Source organism: Equus asinus, chromosome 5 (assembly GCF_041296235.1).
Source record: "Equus asinus isolate D_3611 breed Donkey chromosome 5, EquAss-T2T_v2, whole genome shotgun sequence".
Classification (NCBI taxonomy): Eukaryota; Metazoa; Chordata; class Mammalia; order Perissodactyla; family Equidae; genus Equus; species Equus asinus.
The window spans coordinates 9813472-9830114 of record NC_091794.1 but is presented as its reverse complement, the minus strand read 5'-3'; the positions used below and the strand labels follow the sequence as shown (position 1 = coordinate 9830114).

Sequence of the window (16643 nt, the reverse complement as noted above, 5' to 3'; positions counted from 1 at the left end):
GGAGATGAGGGGTTAGTTGACTTGCAAATGAATTAGGGAATTGTTTTAGGGAGATGCTGTACATTCGCCAGTAGATTATGTTATTCCAAGCTTGGGATTGACTTGCCGAATGTACTGAATGTGAAAAGTCACCATGGTACTGCCAACTCCACTTTTGCCTGTGGGGAAGAAGGGTGATGAGGATACAGGGGTGGATTTTTTTTCTCTTTTGAGGAAGATTAGCCCTGAGCTAACTACTGCCAATCCTCCTCTTTTTGCTGAGGAAGACTGGCCCTGAGCTAACATCCATGCTCATCTTCCTCTACTTTATATGTGGGATGCCTACCACAGCATGGCTTTTTGCCAAGCGGTGCCATGTCCACACCCGGGATCCGAACCAGTGAACCCCAGGCTGCCGAGAAGCAGAACATGGGAACTTAACCACTGTGCCACTGGGCCAGCCCCTGGGGGTGGATATATGTAACAGTGCTGCATAGACACCTTCATGGCTTCCAGCTCCCCTGATAATAGAACCTCTCCTTCCTTCTCATTCTCCAAGCAAATGGAGACTCTATAAGCATCTTCCTCTGTCATTCTATGAAAATAACAATAATAATAACAGTGATGAGGATGATGATGTTGACACCATGAAGAGAATAAAGCAGTAGACATGCACAGAGCACACAAGTTAATAGAGAGCTGCCGCATCACAGACGCAGGGCCAACATTTTACAAACACACCTGAAGGTAACCAAACCTATCGTTTGAAAAACTAGTCATACAAAAGCTTAATAACAAGGTGTGGGACAAGGCAGTGTTCTGACAAGATCTGTTCCATTAGGCGCACTGGGCAAGGATTGTTGTCAGTTCTTTAGAACAGAGAAATTTAAGACTGAAATCCAAATCCTCTGTATGAACTCTTCATTCTATATGAGTCTTTCTTAATCACCCTCAACAAAATTTTGTCATCTCCACAAGATATTAACAACCTCCTCTTTCTGTTACTGAATATGCTTGATCTAGTAAAACCAATGATAACTATCATAGTTAAGGTCCTAGTTTCTAATGTAGGAAAAAGCAACCAAAGAGTACCCCCTTTCAAATTGTCTTTCAGAGCTTATATTCATCAGATATTTGCCATTATAAATAACCAGAAGTCTCTTCTATACTGAAGATACAAAACCTCATAGTCAAGATTGTGGCGATGGAGTATATTTTAGAAGTCAAAGCTATTGGACAGCATCAGTTTCCACCTTTGGCATATCTAGGTGTATTTGGCAACCACAAAGATGTCAAGCTCAGGGGTGCCAATTTTTCACCCCAATTTTCCTTTAGGCAACTTCTTAGTAATGCTCTCTACCCAGAGATTTCTCTGATGCCGCAGGATAAAAAGTATGAATACCGATAAACCCATCATTGATAATACCATCAACTCATATTGCTTTTAGACACAGGAGACAATTTCTTCATTAAATCCCAATTCTCCTTTTGAACTAGGTCTTTTTCATAACCCATCAAGTGATAAATGAAGCCTCACATTGTTTGGAAAACTATGCTTGTCGTGGAACCTCCATTTGTCAGACCATGCCCCCAGAGGGTTCCATTCATCAGGACTTGTCAGCTTGCATTACTCAGCCTCATTAATGCCACCTCACAGGCTGCGACACTACATCCTGCTGGCAGCTGTCTGATGTGCTTCTCCCCCCCGCATGGACTCCTCGGGGACCCTTCGAGAAATGTTATACTGAGGGCCCTGGTAAAGGAAACAGCAACTTAATGAAAGACATGCACCAGAGCATAATTATCTACTACTACGGCTCATTGTTGTCGCCATCGGTTGTTTCAACGATTTGTCACCTATGAGGATGACAACTAACGGTTGCCTAACTGAAAAGGCAAGTGATGGAGAAACTATTTAAGTAAAATTAGAGGAAGGGATGCATTTCAAAAGCTATTTTAATAGAAATGTTTTCTATTTTCCTGGCTTTGAGTCCTTGATGTCTCGGTTGGTGTAGTTAGATTAAGGAAAACAGCCTCAGGAGAACAGAAAAGAAAGTCAGAACAAAGGCTAGAGATTGTCAAGAAAACCATTTAGCACAAGAGGTAAATGTTTCTTTGAATTGTGACAAACGTCATTAGTAGAAGATCAAGATGTGGTAAATCCAAACTCTTTGTCATTGCAAATACCCTAAGACAGAGCCTGAGTGAGGCTCTCTTAAGCTGTGAGATGCATCCTGGAATTAAAGGCGATGGGAATACAAAGCAGAGATTGATGACAACTGTGCTCTTTTCCAAGCTCTCTCCTGTTCTTGTCTTATTTGGCTAATGTCAGCTTCTTTGAAAGAATTAAAATAAATGAAAAGATTACTTATTTACACCTGCGTTAAAATGCTACACACACACACTCACACACACATGCACTCCCCATTCAGCACTAGTCTAGAATTATATGCAGCTGCTGCTCTGGTCTAATTGCCTTTGCAGAGCAACAAAAGTAAATGACTTTGTTTTACTTAAGCTGCAAATCAGATTCCCCTCAGCATGGTGGCATCTGTGAGCAAAGGGCTCCCTTTAGAAAGACAGTGCCCAATTACTAACAAACCTTGCTGTTACCCCAAAAAGAACAGAATTCAGAGGGTCTGTGAAGGCAGCACGTGGCCGAATAATCTGAAGGTTTGGTTACCTTTTGACCTTGAAATATTTGTTTAGTGCAAATCGTGGTGGGATATATTTCTGCTCAAGTGGAACTTAAAATTCAAAATAGCAGGTTTGAAAAACCAGGTACTAAGGCTGGACAACAGCAGTGTGTTTAGTCAAGATCTCTCAACAAATCTATAATTATCTGGAAAGCCCTGTTGTCAAGATTTTCTTTGTTATTGATGGTAGAATATTACTTCTTATCCTAATTTTCAGGGTCTCATTTTTCACCATTAAAAACACACTTCAGGGAGTGGTTACGTTCGCGCGCTCCGCTGCAGGCGGCCCAGTGTTTCGTTGGTTCGAATCCTGGGCGCGGACATGGCACTGCTCATCAGACCACACTGAGGCAGCGTCCCACATGCCACAACTAGAGGAACCCACAACGAAGAATACACAACTATGTACCGGGGGGCTTTGGGGAGAAAAAGGAAAAAATAAAATCTTTAAAAAAAAAAAAACACACTTCAGGGCCAGCCCCGTGGCCAGGTGATCAAGTTCATGTGCCCCACTTTGGCGGCCCAGGGTTTCACTGGTTCGGATCCTGGGTGTGGACCTAGCACCGCTCATCAGGCCATGCTGAGGTGGCATCCCACATGCCACAACTAGAAGGACCTACAACTAGAATATACAACTATGTACCGGGGAGCTTTGGGGAGAAGAATCAAAAGGACAAAACAAAAAAGATTGGCAACAGATGTTAGCTCAGGTGCCAATCTTTAAAAAAAATTTTTTTAAATAGGAAAAAATACCCAACAAAACAAACAAAAAACACACTTCATTGAATGCCTGCCCATAATCTCTTGTTCAAAATTCCAAAACCCAGGAGCACCAAAATCTTAGAATTTATTTTAATGTATTTGGTGGTAAACTCTGACCTAACTCGAACTTGTTTAGCAGCGAAACTTCACCTGAACTTTTGTGAAGCTTTCCACACTCTTTATCCACTTAGTGTGAATATTGATGCATTGCATTCCGATGTCTTTCCTTACAGGACACTGACCCAGGCCTAGAAGGGGTATTATGTATCTACAGTATGTGCCCTGTATTACTTTTATCAAATTGGAAAAGTGCAAAATTCTGAAAATCTGTCCTTCAGGAATTTAGTTAAGTGATGGTGAAACTGTATTCTCTTTCTACCACCTGATCTTGGTTTTTCTTATAGGAATAAATCTGTTGTTTAGATTGGAAGTTTTGAGATAGCAATTTATCCTTTTTTTTGCTACAAGACAGACTGCTTTTGACTTTCCTAGTTTTTCCAGATCCCCCGTACCCAAAAAAGCCCCAGACTAGCCTTTAAAAGTATTGGAGGAAGGAGATTTGTAAAAGATTAGTTGTAAAAATTCTAAAAGAGGGAAGTTTGTAATAAGCTTAATTTTGTTTAAAATATACTTATTCATAGGTGTGTATTCATAGATATGTATTTCTAGAAAAAGATTTTAGATTGAGTGCTTTGACCCACATAACAATATTTAAAAGAAAACATAACACTCAAATTGTCATTAAAATAATAATTAAGTGATTAGACGTGTATATCTACTATGTGTGTGCCAAAAGCTTCTATCTGCATTTGATGGATATGGAATAGTTTGGAAGATGTGCTATTTGCCTTACAATAGGATAGGGAAGAAACTAATTTTGAATAAATAAGGATTAAGAAAATTAAAATTTTTGACTCTTCTAAAATTATAAGGAATATATATTTTTTTAAAGATTGGCACCTGAGCTAACATCTGTTGCCAATGGTTTTTTGTTTTTCTTCTTCGCCCCAAAGCCCCCCAGTACATAGCTGTATATTCTATCCTGGCTTTGCTATGTGGGATGCCACCTCAGCATAGCTTGGTAAGCCGTGCCAGCTCTGCACCCAGACCCAAACCAGCGAAACCCCGGGCCGAAGAAGAACGCATGAACTTCACCCCTCAACCATGGGGCCAGCCCCAAGGAATATTCTCGTACATGAAGGTTTCCATTCTGCTTTCCGAGAGTGTTGAATCATAGATTGCTAGAGCGGGTAGAGTTTCTTAAGATCAACTTTCTATGACACGCAGCCTCTGGACAATATCCTGGCAAGTGATCATTCATTGTCTCTGATACAGGCTGAATTGTGTCCCACTAAATTCATATGTTGAAATTCTAACCTCCAGTACATCAAAACGTGACTTATTTGGAGATAGAGTCTTTAAAGAGGTAACTAAGTTAAAATGTAGCCATTAGGGTGAGCCCAAAGTCAATATGACTGGTGTCCTTATAAGAAGAAGAAATCTGGAAGCAGACATGTACACAGGAAGATGATGTGAAGACACAGGGAGAAGACAGCCACCAATGAGCCAAGGACAGAGGCTTCAGAAGAACCCAATAGGCCGACACCTTGATCTCAGACTTCTAGCCTCTAGAATTGCGAGAAAATAAATTTCTGTTGTTTAGCTCACCTAATCTGTAGTACTTTATGGCAGCACCAGCAAACTCAAACCGTCTCTTTGCACATGTCCTCAGAAATATGTAGCATCAAAATATACGTGTACATGCACATGCAAATCCTTGACCAGATGAGTTTTAATAAGGAAATTTTCATTTAGCAAACGCCTGCTGAATACCTTTTGTGCGCCAGGAGTTACAAAGGTGATTGACACGTGGATCCCACTATTGAAGTGGCCATAAGTTTGTTTAGTGTTGAGAGGAGGAGGGTGGAAATTAGAGACAAACATATAAACAGCTAAGTCCATATAATATTGTTGTAATTGGTGTACATTCAAAGTTCTGTAGAAACAGGGGTAAGAAAACAATTGTTTCTGTTGATTATTGCGAGGAAACGTTATTTATTTATTTATTTATCTAGCTATTTATTTATTTTGGTGAGGAAAATTGGCCCTGAGCTAAGATCTGTTGCAATCTTCCTCTATTTTGCATGTGTGAGGCCACCACGGCATGGTTGATGAGTGGTGTATAGGTCCTCACCCCAGCTCCAAACCTGCTAACACTGAGCCACCAAAGTGGAACATATGAACCGAACCACTGTGTCACCAGGCTGGCCTCAGGAAAGATTATTTTAAGTGATATGTGAACTCGGTCTTGAAAGATGAAAATGAATTCTCCAAGCAGAAAAGTAGTAAGAGCCAGCCCAGGCAGAGGACACCCAATTGTGAAACATGGTCTGTTTACAGAAGAAGGAGTAAGGTAGTTTACAAAGATACAGTAGATACACTTAACAAAACCAGAGTAGGCAGGGCCTTGTGTGATATGCTGAAGAAGTCCATATTTTACTTTGGGTTTTTTTTGTTTTTGTTTTTGTTTTTGTTTTGAGGAAGATGAGCCCTGAGCTAACTGCTGCCAATCCTCCCCTTTTTGCTGAGGAAGGCTGGCCCTGAGCTAACATCCGTGCCCATCTTCCTCTACCTTATGTGTGGGACCCCTACCACAGCATGGCGCGCCAAGTGGTGCCATGTCCGCACCCAGGATCCCAACCGGCGAACCCCGGGCCACTGAAGCTGAATGTGCAAACTTAACCGCTGGGCCACCGGGCCGGCCTCCATATTTTACTTTGTAAGTAATGGGCATTCAAAAGTGTTTCATCTCAGAACTTGACTAAATTTTCTTTAAAAATTCATTCCAGAGTACTATTATGGAAATATGGGGCTTGACCTAATACTGAGGGACCCCGATTCCAGCTACAAACCTGCATCAATGTAACTTAAGAAATTATTAGAATATTTCCAATCTCAAAAGATTAATGAAGAAATTCTCAGGTGCTAGAAACTACAAAAGAAGCTTGTCACTAGTTTGAGCTGACACCATAGGATCTGTGAGGATAATGAATTGGGTGGAGATTATAAGGGCCATGTGGGAACTTAATGATTAAATAGCAACAGGAAATGTGGTGTTGTACCTGCATGAAGTGTGGGCCTGAGGTCCTTCGTAAAGGCAAGAGCTGCTTGTTTCATAAAAACAGGATGTCATGTTTCATCCACCGACTTCAGAAACTACCAGAAAGAATGCTGCCTGTCAGAGGCTAAGGGTGGAAATAGTCACACACCAGAAACTTAAACCCAAGCCTGGGGCATTCATAAGCAGATGAAGTTCACACTATACTATCCATGGTTCTGGAATGCCAACCTAAGAAATCAATATGCACACTGGTCCAAACCACTTATAGTGTTTTTTTACTGTTCTTGTGTAACAAATTACCACGAACATAGTGTCTTAATACAATTCTCATTTTCTGACTCACAGTGCTATAGGTCAAAAGACTGGGCAGACCCATCCAGGTTCTTGGCTTAGGGTCATACAAGGCCAAAATCAAGGTGTTAGCTGGGCTGAGCTCTTATCTGAAGGTTCTGGAGAAGAATTTGCCTTGAGGCTCATTCAGATGATTGTCAGAATTGAGTTCCTTGTAGATGTAGGTTCGAATTACATGTTCCTTTTCTACCTTTAATTACAATGCAAAATCCGTTTTGCCAACATGTCACTCAGTGTTCAACCAGAGAAACAGAAGAGGAGTTGTATATTAAGGGATTTATTGCAAAGAATTGGCTTATGTGAGTGTGGGAATTGGCTAGGCAAGTCCAAAATCCGTAGGATAGGCCTGTAGGAAGGGTAGGCTGGAACTATAGTCCACAGGTGGGATTTCTTCTGAAACATTACTGTTTGATTTAATAGCTGGGGACTATAGCCTAACCAAGCTGGCATATAAAATTGACCATCACAGCCATGTTATATTACATATTTTATATTATATATAAAATATATATTATATTACATGTATAATTTTATGTGCAGCATAATCATATTTCTGTACAATTTTGTTTGTTTTTTAGTTTTTTTTGGTGTGGAAGATTGGCCCTGAGCTACCATCTGTTGCCATTCATCCTCTATTTTGTATGTGGGATGCTGCCACAGCATGGCTTGATGAGTGGTATGTAGGCCCATACCTGGGATCTGAACTGGCAAACCCTGGGCCACTGAAGTGGAGTGCACAAACTTAACCACTACACCACTGGGTCAGCTCCTATACATTATCTTTTCAGAAGATGAATAGCAGAGATACATACCAACTTCAGGGCACTGGTTAGTTTGGGAAGAGTGGGAAGGAAATGAAAATAGGAGGGGTGCAAAGGAGTCTTCATTTGTATCAGTAGCATTTTATTCCTTAAAAAATAAACCATATTTTTAAATATGCTTCTCTATTATATTATACTCTGTAATATCATGTGTATTTGAAAGATTTCTTTAAAAGAAAGAAAAATAGATTGAATATCAATAAATAAGATGAATTGGAATGACCTTGTGAAGTAAAATCAGAAAACAGTGACAATTCTATCGCACTAATCCATGCAAGCGATGATCTCTCACAGTGTCTCCAAAAAGGGAAAACAAATGAGAGCTTTCAAATGTAAAATCAATACGACTTGATCATCAGTTTTGTATGGGTGGCAAAGGAGAATGTTGAATCAAGAACGACTCTGAGTTTGCTGTTTTGAGAAATTGAATGCATGCTGATGATTTCAATTTACTGAGAGACAGAAAGATGTAAGGTCTTGATAGAGTTGTCCAAAGGGTAGCTGGAAATATGAATCTGGATTGTAGATGGAGTTTGGAATAAATTGGTGGATGGATGGATAGCTGACTACCTCTACATCTAAATATTCATTTTTCCTTTATTCCGTCAAGCTTTCTGTCCTTCTTTACTTCCTAATGACCAAAATTGTCCATCTTATTGCCTTCAAATTGTAGTGTCTTTTATATTACTTTATTTAATAGCTTTTTGTTTTTCTTTTGAATTTAATTTTTTTTTACTTCAACAATCTGCTTGCATTTTTCCTAAAGCTTTTAAAAGAGAAAGAAAGAGCTATGAAAGGAGCTGTAGATGATTATAAAGAGCATAAACATGGACTGTATAATGTAATCATAAAAGAAACCTCGTAACCACAGATAACTGAATATTTCACAATTTGACTCAATCAAGTTTCCTTAAAGCTAGAATTTCAACTTGAAGTTATTATTTTTCCCTCTCTACTGTCTTTAATTATAGAAAACTTCCACCAGCTTGTAATTTAGAGAAATTTTCTCTAAAAAGGAAAGTTTATTTACTATATGGGTATTCTCCAGATTATAATTTGTTTATAGAAATTGATATGAACGTTGGAGAGTCGAGTTTCTTGGAATTAGTTGACAGTGAAATTCATTACAAACGATGTTGAAATGCTTACATTCTCTAAAGTTGTAGGCAACTTTACAAAATCAAACTCTACTTCCCTTGCATGTAATTTTATTAATTGCCCTCCTTCTCTTTAGAGTGACGTTCTCCACCTCTTTGCCTATTTGACGTCTTTGGATCCTTCAGGTCCTTGTGAGTACTTAGACTTCCCTATAGTGCCTTCCCAACTTCCCAGGCAGAACTCCATCAAAATCTCCCACAACACGGAATAGTGAACTGTAGATAACCGCACACTCTTGGAAATTAACTTAATGCTTGTCATCACTAACTGTCTTTATTAGTTCTTTGCCTAGGAATCGGGCTGGTGAATTTCCTCTATAGCAACAGTGAGATGCTTAAATGACTCTTATAACCCAACCATGAAACTTCCTAAGTGACTAGAAATAGAGTTAAGACATCTATTTTATATCAATACAGTTTTTTTTGCAAGTAAAGAAAGAAGTCAATAGAATCAAATATATTTCTTTTTCTGATAGAGATTGATGAAGAGACAGTAGGAAAAAAAAAGACTGAAAAGGAAGAAGACATTAGGATAAAAAGTTATCCTACCTAGAAACTTAGGCAAAAGTGCTAAAGATAAGCATGGGGATTGTTTCTCATTGTAATCTATTGTTCACTCAACACATGGAGTACTTACCATAAGTTAGGAACTATGCCAGATCCAATAATGTGATGGCAGAAAACTCAGACCAGCAAAGTTGCAACAGGTGGCAGAATATGTTGAGTGGACTCATCTTCTCTGTGCCCTCAGAATGTGTTTTGAGCATCTTGAAGAATCTATGCCCTTCAAGGGGAAATGTAGTCATCCTTGCTTCCCTTTGAGATGACGCGAGACTCACTTGCTGACTGTATATGACTGCCTCTCCAATTTTTAACTACATTTGTGAGAGGTAATTTCATTTTTATCCACTGAATACTTTATTATTATTAGAAATTCCTCACCATCAGTTGGCCTGAAGCAGTTGTCTCAGGTATGACTCTGCTAACCACCCCCACTTCCCCCGTCCTAGGAGTATAAGGACCATTGCTGTTCCACTTTCCATTGACTTCCAGAGCATGTCCAAACGGCACCTCTGCACGAATCTCTTTTGCTCTTTTTCTTTGGGCTACCAGGGAGTGTCAGGATGAAGGATGGAGAAGGTAGTGGAGACTTAGAGAACTCTAGTCAAAGGCAGCATCTCTCTTCCAGTGCCAGCATCTTGTATGGCTGTTTAGGGCCCAGCAGCAGCATTAAGGGTTATAGGCTTTGCCTACTTCCAACATTAGCCTTCAAGTCTCACTATATTACCACTACCACACCTCACCACCAAATCTCAGATTCCTCTTTTATGTAAACATTCAAATATGTTGGATATGCCTCAAAATATTAATCACAAGAGCTGGCCCAGTGGCATAGTGATTAAGTTCGCGCACTCTGCTTCATCAGCCCGGGGTTTGTGGGTTCAGGTCCTGGGCATGGACCTACACACTGCTCATCAAGCCTTGCTCTGGTGGCATCCCATGTACAAGACAGAGGAAGACTGGCACAGAAGTTAGCTCAGGGACAATCTTCCTTAAGCAAAAAGAGGAGGATTGGCAATGGATGTTAGCTCTGGGAAAATCTTCCTCACATACACACAAAATATATATATGAATCACAGTTTATAACTAAATGTTTCTGTGGCTATTTGATTAATGTTTTTCTTTTCATAAACTAGAAAGCTCCACGAGTCTGGGAAGAATGTCTGTTCGATCACCTCTACATTACCAGAGCTATCAAGTAGCTGGAAAAAAAGATGCTCTCATTTAGGATCTGTCTAATAAATGCTGACTATTAACTAGACTGAAAACATAAAGAGGTAACATCGTGTTTACTTTTCAGTCTCTTACTGTCTCTAGCCTAGTATTTTGCATAAAATAGGCCCTCAATATATTCAAAATTGAAACAAAGAGAGAGCAGCCATGATTGAGATACCTGCTTGAGAAATATTTTAGGATCTCTTCTATGTGACAGAGTCGTGGTCACAGCAGTTCGGGATCACTATTTTTTTATAGCTCATGGTTTAAAGGGAAAGAGAAAGTTTTTCCTTTAGTATCCATTTAAAGTGCCAGAAAAGATTTTAATTTGCACAACTTGTGTCATAAGACTTTCCCTGAGCCAATTTCTGTGGGCAGGAGGATGAATTATTTTAATTGGTGGTTCAATGTACACTCAAAACAAGATGGCAGGTGTGTGATGATTGGCAGCCTGAAGAGAATCTCGTGAAATGAGGAACAGCTGATTCCCAATGAAGTGGAGTTGCTGTTTCTTACCCAATGAAAAAAGGAAAGAGACGCAAAACATCTACCACATATCCCACCACCAGAACCATCATCGTCAAGAGCAACAACCAATATTGACTGCAGTGTGTATGGATATACAGTAAATGGGGATGTTGAGCGTGTGGGGGCGAGAAGGTAGAAGGTTCCAATAATTATTTACAATCTGAAAGGTTGTCCTTCAGTGGTAAATGAATGACTGTTCTTAATTTACTGGGGAGAAATTCTTTAGGCAAAATTGATTTTCATCAAACTTCACAGTTAATGTTTTCAAAAAAAACTGAACAAACTGGAGTCAAGGCCTGGGCGGAGAGTCTCCCATCATGAATGGTGATACGAAACTTGTCTCTGCTTTGATTTCAAGTCATTTCTCTTTGGAGTCTCAAGAAATGTTGCGTTTCCCTAAAAACATCTCCCTCACATGAAACTATTGGGGTTTTTTTAAAGGCACTTAAATAAAAAGTAGTGTTTTGTTTTTTTCTCTGCTAAATGAAATCCTTACATTATGCATGAAAATGAATCTAGGTTCAAAGTGATTCTTTTTGGTAGGACTACTCAGGGAATCAGATAAAATAAAAACCAAAAGGTTAGTGTTTTGCAAAAACTAAACAGAAGACCAGGCGTTGAAGTTGGGAATTATATTTGAAATGATTTTTGAATTGATTCAATATTTGCTTAATTGAGGTTTTCCTTCAGTGAACAAGAAGCTTCTCATCTTTTCCCTATTTGCTTGACCTCGGTTTTAGACAATTTAGTTTTCTCCAATCCTCAAAAATCAAGATTTGCTAATCCTTCCAACCACCATCCTGTTCCCCACTACACATGAAGGCTTTCGCTGAAAAGAGAAACAGACTCTTGTCTCTGTTTAATTCATTCAACTCCCTTCGCAAAAGCGTGTTTCTTGTTTCTTTTGTTCATCTGATCTATCCATAGCTCCTTTGGACGGCTGTTACATCTTCCCATTTTTTCAATGATTCATTTTAGAACTGCTATGCTGGCTTAATATTTATCTCCGACTTACACATATCTCTAGCCACTCTGGACATTCCATTATGCCATCTTGCCTCAGTTCCCATAGAGATGTGTCCCCAAGTGGCCAGAATTTACTCCTTTTCTGCTCATTATTGACAACCTCCTTCAGAGAAGCTTCAGTGCCTGTGTCCCCACTTTCATTTTTGTTCAGAGTCTACCTGGCGTTGCATACACATCTAATTGCCTCCAGCTCAATGTTTGCATTTCTACACACTCGTTAATTCTCTTCTTGCCCCAGAATTGACATTGATCAAAGGTTTTAACTGTATGGCTGAGTTATGGTGTCAAATTCTGAAATAAAATGGAATGTATTTGTAGAATGTATTTTAAGTCTTTGCCATTTCTACTGGCTTTCTCAATCCAAGAACTAGAGGGTGAATTTTGGACTATAGCTCCAGTTATACTAATTAACTGCTCAGTAGCCTTGTGATTTGGAGCAAGTTCTCTGTCTCTGTCTCTCATTTTCTCTTTCATCATAAAATGAGCGTAGTAGGTAACTCAAGTAATATATAAATTCTCTTGAAGTCCCAAAAGTCAGGGTATTTCATCAGGGTAATTAACACTACATGTCATAACAAATACTCCCCAAATTTTAGCTTAATACAATAGAAGTTTATTTCTTGCTCACATCACAGCTCAGTGCAAATGAGGGCTCTCTCCTGGGCGGACCCATTCCCAGCAACAACTCAGGTGTACAGGGGCCTTCTTCTCTCTGTGTCTCTGCCATCCTCTAGGTTTGCCTTGGAAGCCCTCTGCTGTATATTACATTCAGTCAGCTAGTGACCAAAGAGATTGTGGGGAATCTTGTGGGACATTTGGCAGCTAGATCCCCAAATAGCATACGTTACTTTGTCCTCATTCCACATTCCGTTGGTCAGACTCAGTTATATGGTCTTAAACTTGTTTTACGGGAGGCCAGGAGAAGTCATCTTGCTATGTCTTCAAGACGGAGAGATGAGCGTGGCAAACTTCTTCTAATCTCCTCTACGCCTTCAATATGGTGAAACTGCTCATTTCCTTCTATTTCTCTATTGTCCGGTTTCTTATCCTTTCTATATCTATTTTGTTGATTAATTTTTTTCTCATCCTCATCTCTTTGTTTCCTAGGTTTCTCTTTTATTTAACATTTTGACCCTGGACTCTAATGTCATTTCAAGTTTTGCAGGAGAGCCCCTTCTGTCCCCTTTTTTGTAAGAGAGCACACAGGTTTAGAAGAGAGCTTTCAGACCAGTATGCAAGGACCCCACTGCTACCATTTGTTAGCAAGTTGCATGACTTTTCTGACCCTCAATTTCCTCATCTGTAACAGGCATCTGAGGGAAACTATGTAAATTGTCAGAGATGTAGTAGGTGTTCAAAACATTTTTCTTCTTTTGTTCTGTTTTCTATTGTCCCTGTGTATTAGAAATATTATCCCAGCCATTAAACCTCTTCCCTATTATCTCTGTAAGAAAAATAAAACTATCTTATGTTCTAAAACCTATCCTACATATATAAATCCACGTACTCTCCCTTTCTGACATTCCATTATATAAAAGCCTTCTTACTATGTGGTCTCTATGTCTGCAATAGTCTATTCAGCTAACTATACTTCAAAAAAATATATATTTTTGAAGAAGAAGATTAGCCCTGAGCTAACTGTTGCCAATCCTCCTCCTTTTTGCTGAGGAAGACTGGCCCCGAGCTAACATCCGTGCCCATCTTCCTGCACTTTATATGTGGGACGCCTACCACAGCATGGCTTGCCAAGTGGTGCCATAGCCGCACCCGGGATCTGAACTAGTGAACTGCAGGCCACCAAAGCAGAATGTGCACACTTAACCGCTGCGCCACCGGGCCGGCCCCTCAAAAATATTTTAACATGGAGCTTCTAGATATATATCCAGGGTTGTTTATCAGATTTGTTGGTGGCAGTAGTTAACATTCTTTATCCCTGAAGGTTTAATATTTCACAGCCCATTACCATCTCAACCAGTCAGTGAGGGGAGATATTTTCAACGGCTTTGACTAAGCCATTATTTGCATAACATCAAGTATTGGCAAACGTGAGCTTTGGGGATGATGTCTGAATAGGTAAAAATTCCCAGGCATGACCAGTAATGTTGCAGAGAGCACCAAATAATGAATAATTGCAAGCTCTTATTTCCAAAAAGATAATTATATCTAAAAGTCAGGATTTTCTATCTTGCACTGTATGAGATTGAACAAATAACCTCTTCTGTGCTCAGTTTTTCCAACTATCAAATATTCAGGTTATCTCCTGAGTCTCTTCTTTACCTAAAACAGATGCTTTATAGTGTTTGAGAGAGGCTCCTCATATTTTATAAATAGCTCCCCAATTATAGCAAAAGATTTTTTCTTCCTACAGATCATATATGCTCTTGTAGTTTAAATAGCGTCCTCCCTAAGCTTATGTCCATCCGGAAACTCAGAATTTGACCTTATATGAAAATAGGGTCTTTCCAGACGTAACTAAATTAAGATGAGGTCATACTGGACTCGAGTGGGCACTAAATCCAATGAATGGTGTCCTTATAAGAAAAGCAGGGGACCCACAGATATGCACGAGGAAGACGGCCATCTGAAGACAAAGGCAGAGATTGGAGAGATGCCGCTACAAGCCAAGGAACTTCAAGAATTCTTGGGAGTCACCAGAAGCTAGACAGAGGCAGGGAAGGATTGTTCTCTGGAAACTTCAGAGGGAGCATGGCCCTGCTGGTACCTTCATATCAGACTTCTAGCCTCTAAAACTGTAAGAGAATCAATTTCTGCCGTTTAAGCCATCAGTTTGTAGTACTTCGTTACTGTAGCCCTGGGAAATAAATACAACCCTTTCAATCATCATTAACTGTTATAATTATTCATTTAACATGTTCGTGTTCTCCATAACAGTAAATTCTCCAAGTGATGTCTTGTACACAAATCTATCCCTTGTATAACCCATAACCTGGTAAACAGAAGTCTATTAATAGTTATTAAAATAAATGAATGAGTGAGTACCTCAATTCGTACTATCCCAGTACTACTATGCTGTGTATAACTAAAGTTTTCCAGTACAACAAGGAAAAAGCCTATTAATATGCCCAGTGAACACTTCTCAAATTTCTTCCTTACAAATCATTTTTCCAAAGTCTTATTTATGCGTAAGACAAAAATGAGAGCTTATGGAGCATCACCATTTCTTGAACATGTATGTTTGCGTTGCTCTTTTGGCGTCTCTCTCTCTCTCTCTCTCTACGTCTGTGCTGGGTTAAGTGTACATGAAAATTCTACGGGAGGCATATGAAAAGGCATTTTGGGAGAGAGATTTTTATGAGCAACATGGACAGTGGCAGCAAAGAGCATCCTATGCCCATATTTGTTTTTATTTATTATTGTTTTTATTATTGCTATTATTATAATTGCTTTATCTCTGATGATAAAACTTATCCCATCCTGACATTTGTTCCATCCCAACAAAAATTGCCACATATTGCTGAAGAGGAAATTACCCAATATGAAGGTTCTGTAACCGCATCATTACTACTGCAGCTACAGAAAACATTCTGAAATAGATTCCAGACGCAATATTGTAGGAGAGATGGGAAGAATGAGGTCTATCTTATTTCCAACAGCTATGTGGGTACATTGATGAGCATTAAGAATCCAAGTTCTTTGCGGGCTAGGTTTTGGTTGGTTTTGTTCATTGCTGTATCCCCAGAACTTAGAAGAGAGCCTGGAACGTTTTACACAACCAATGAATATATTGAACAAAATGCCCCTCCCTTTATCCGCCTTGCTGCTGATAGCTCAGCGATCAGATGCTGCTCTATGTGCATTCTATTAGATCATCAGCGCAGCAATTTGCAAATTGTAGAAGAGCTTTACCACACTCCCTTCTCTGCCAGCAAACTAGGCAACCAACACTCCAAGTGGAGAATTTCCTTTCTCACTGATCCCGACATTTACCTGATCACTACCACTTCTGCTCAGAGTGCGCCTGTGACAGAGGTTTGGCCAAAGCAAAGCAACATTTTTCAGGAATAGTTGATTCGGAGATAAAGGTCATCTGTTAAGAGTATCATAACTGCAAAAACTAACTAGGTATAAACAAATACAACTTTAAGACGTTGTGCATATACAAATATTATTGTAAAGAGACAAAAGACAAATAAAGGTATAGAATAGATTAAGTGGAATTTCAATCTCTCTCTCTTCTCTCCCTTTCTTTCTCTCTGTTGCTTTTTGAACTATTATCTATGACCCACAAACTTAAAGATTTAGCACAAAACTATTGCCTAAGGGCTCCATGAAATAGAACCCTTCTTTCCTCAACTTGAGATTAAAAGGTTTAAGAATACAAATAGTTGGCAGTGTTAACACTGTTGTGATTTAGCTTCAAATCAAAGTCCAAATGTTGACTTCAGCTCTTTTCCTATTTGGCACT

At 39.4% G+C, this 16643-nt stretch overlaps 1 long non-coding RNA gene across 4 annotated transcripts in view; it reads left to right on the top strand.

Annotated features, from left to right (window-relative positions):
• Positions 1-16643, top strand: part of LOC139045223 (uncharacterized) — a 35776-nt gene that overhangs the window by 2104 nt on the left and 17029 nt on the right. Inside the window, exons 2-5 of one of the 4 annotated variants that reach the window (XR_011503150.1) lie at positions 5978-6216; positions 7488-7737; positions 8965-9019; positions 10585-15202. This is a non-coding gene — a long non-coding RNA (uncharacterized lncRNA). Of the gene's footprint in view, positions 1-5977; positions 6217-7487; positions 9020-10584; positions 15204-16643 lie in introns of those variants that run through there. The other 3 variants (XR_011503152.1, XR_011503149.1, XR_011503151.1) reach the window with 3 other exon arrangements.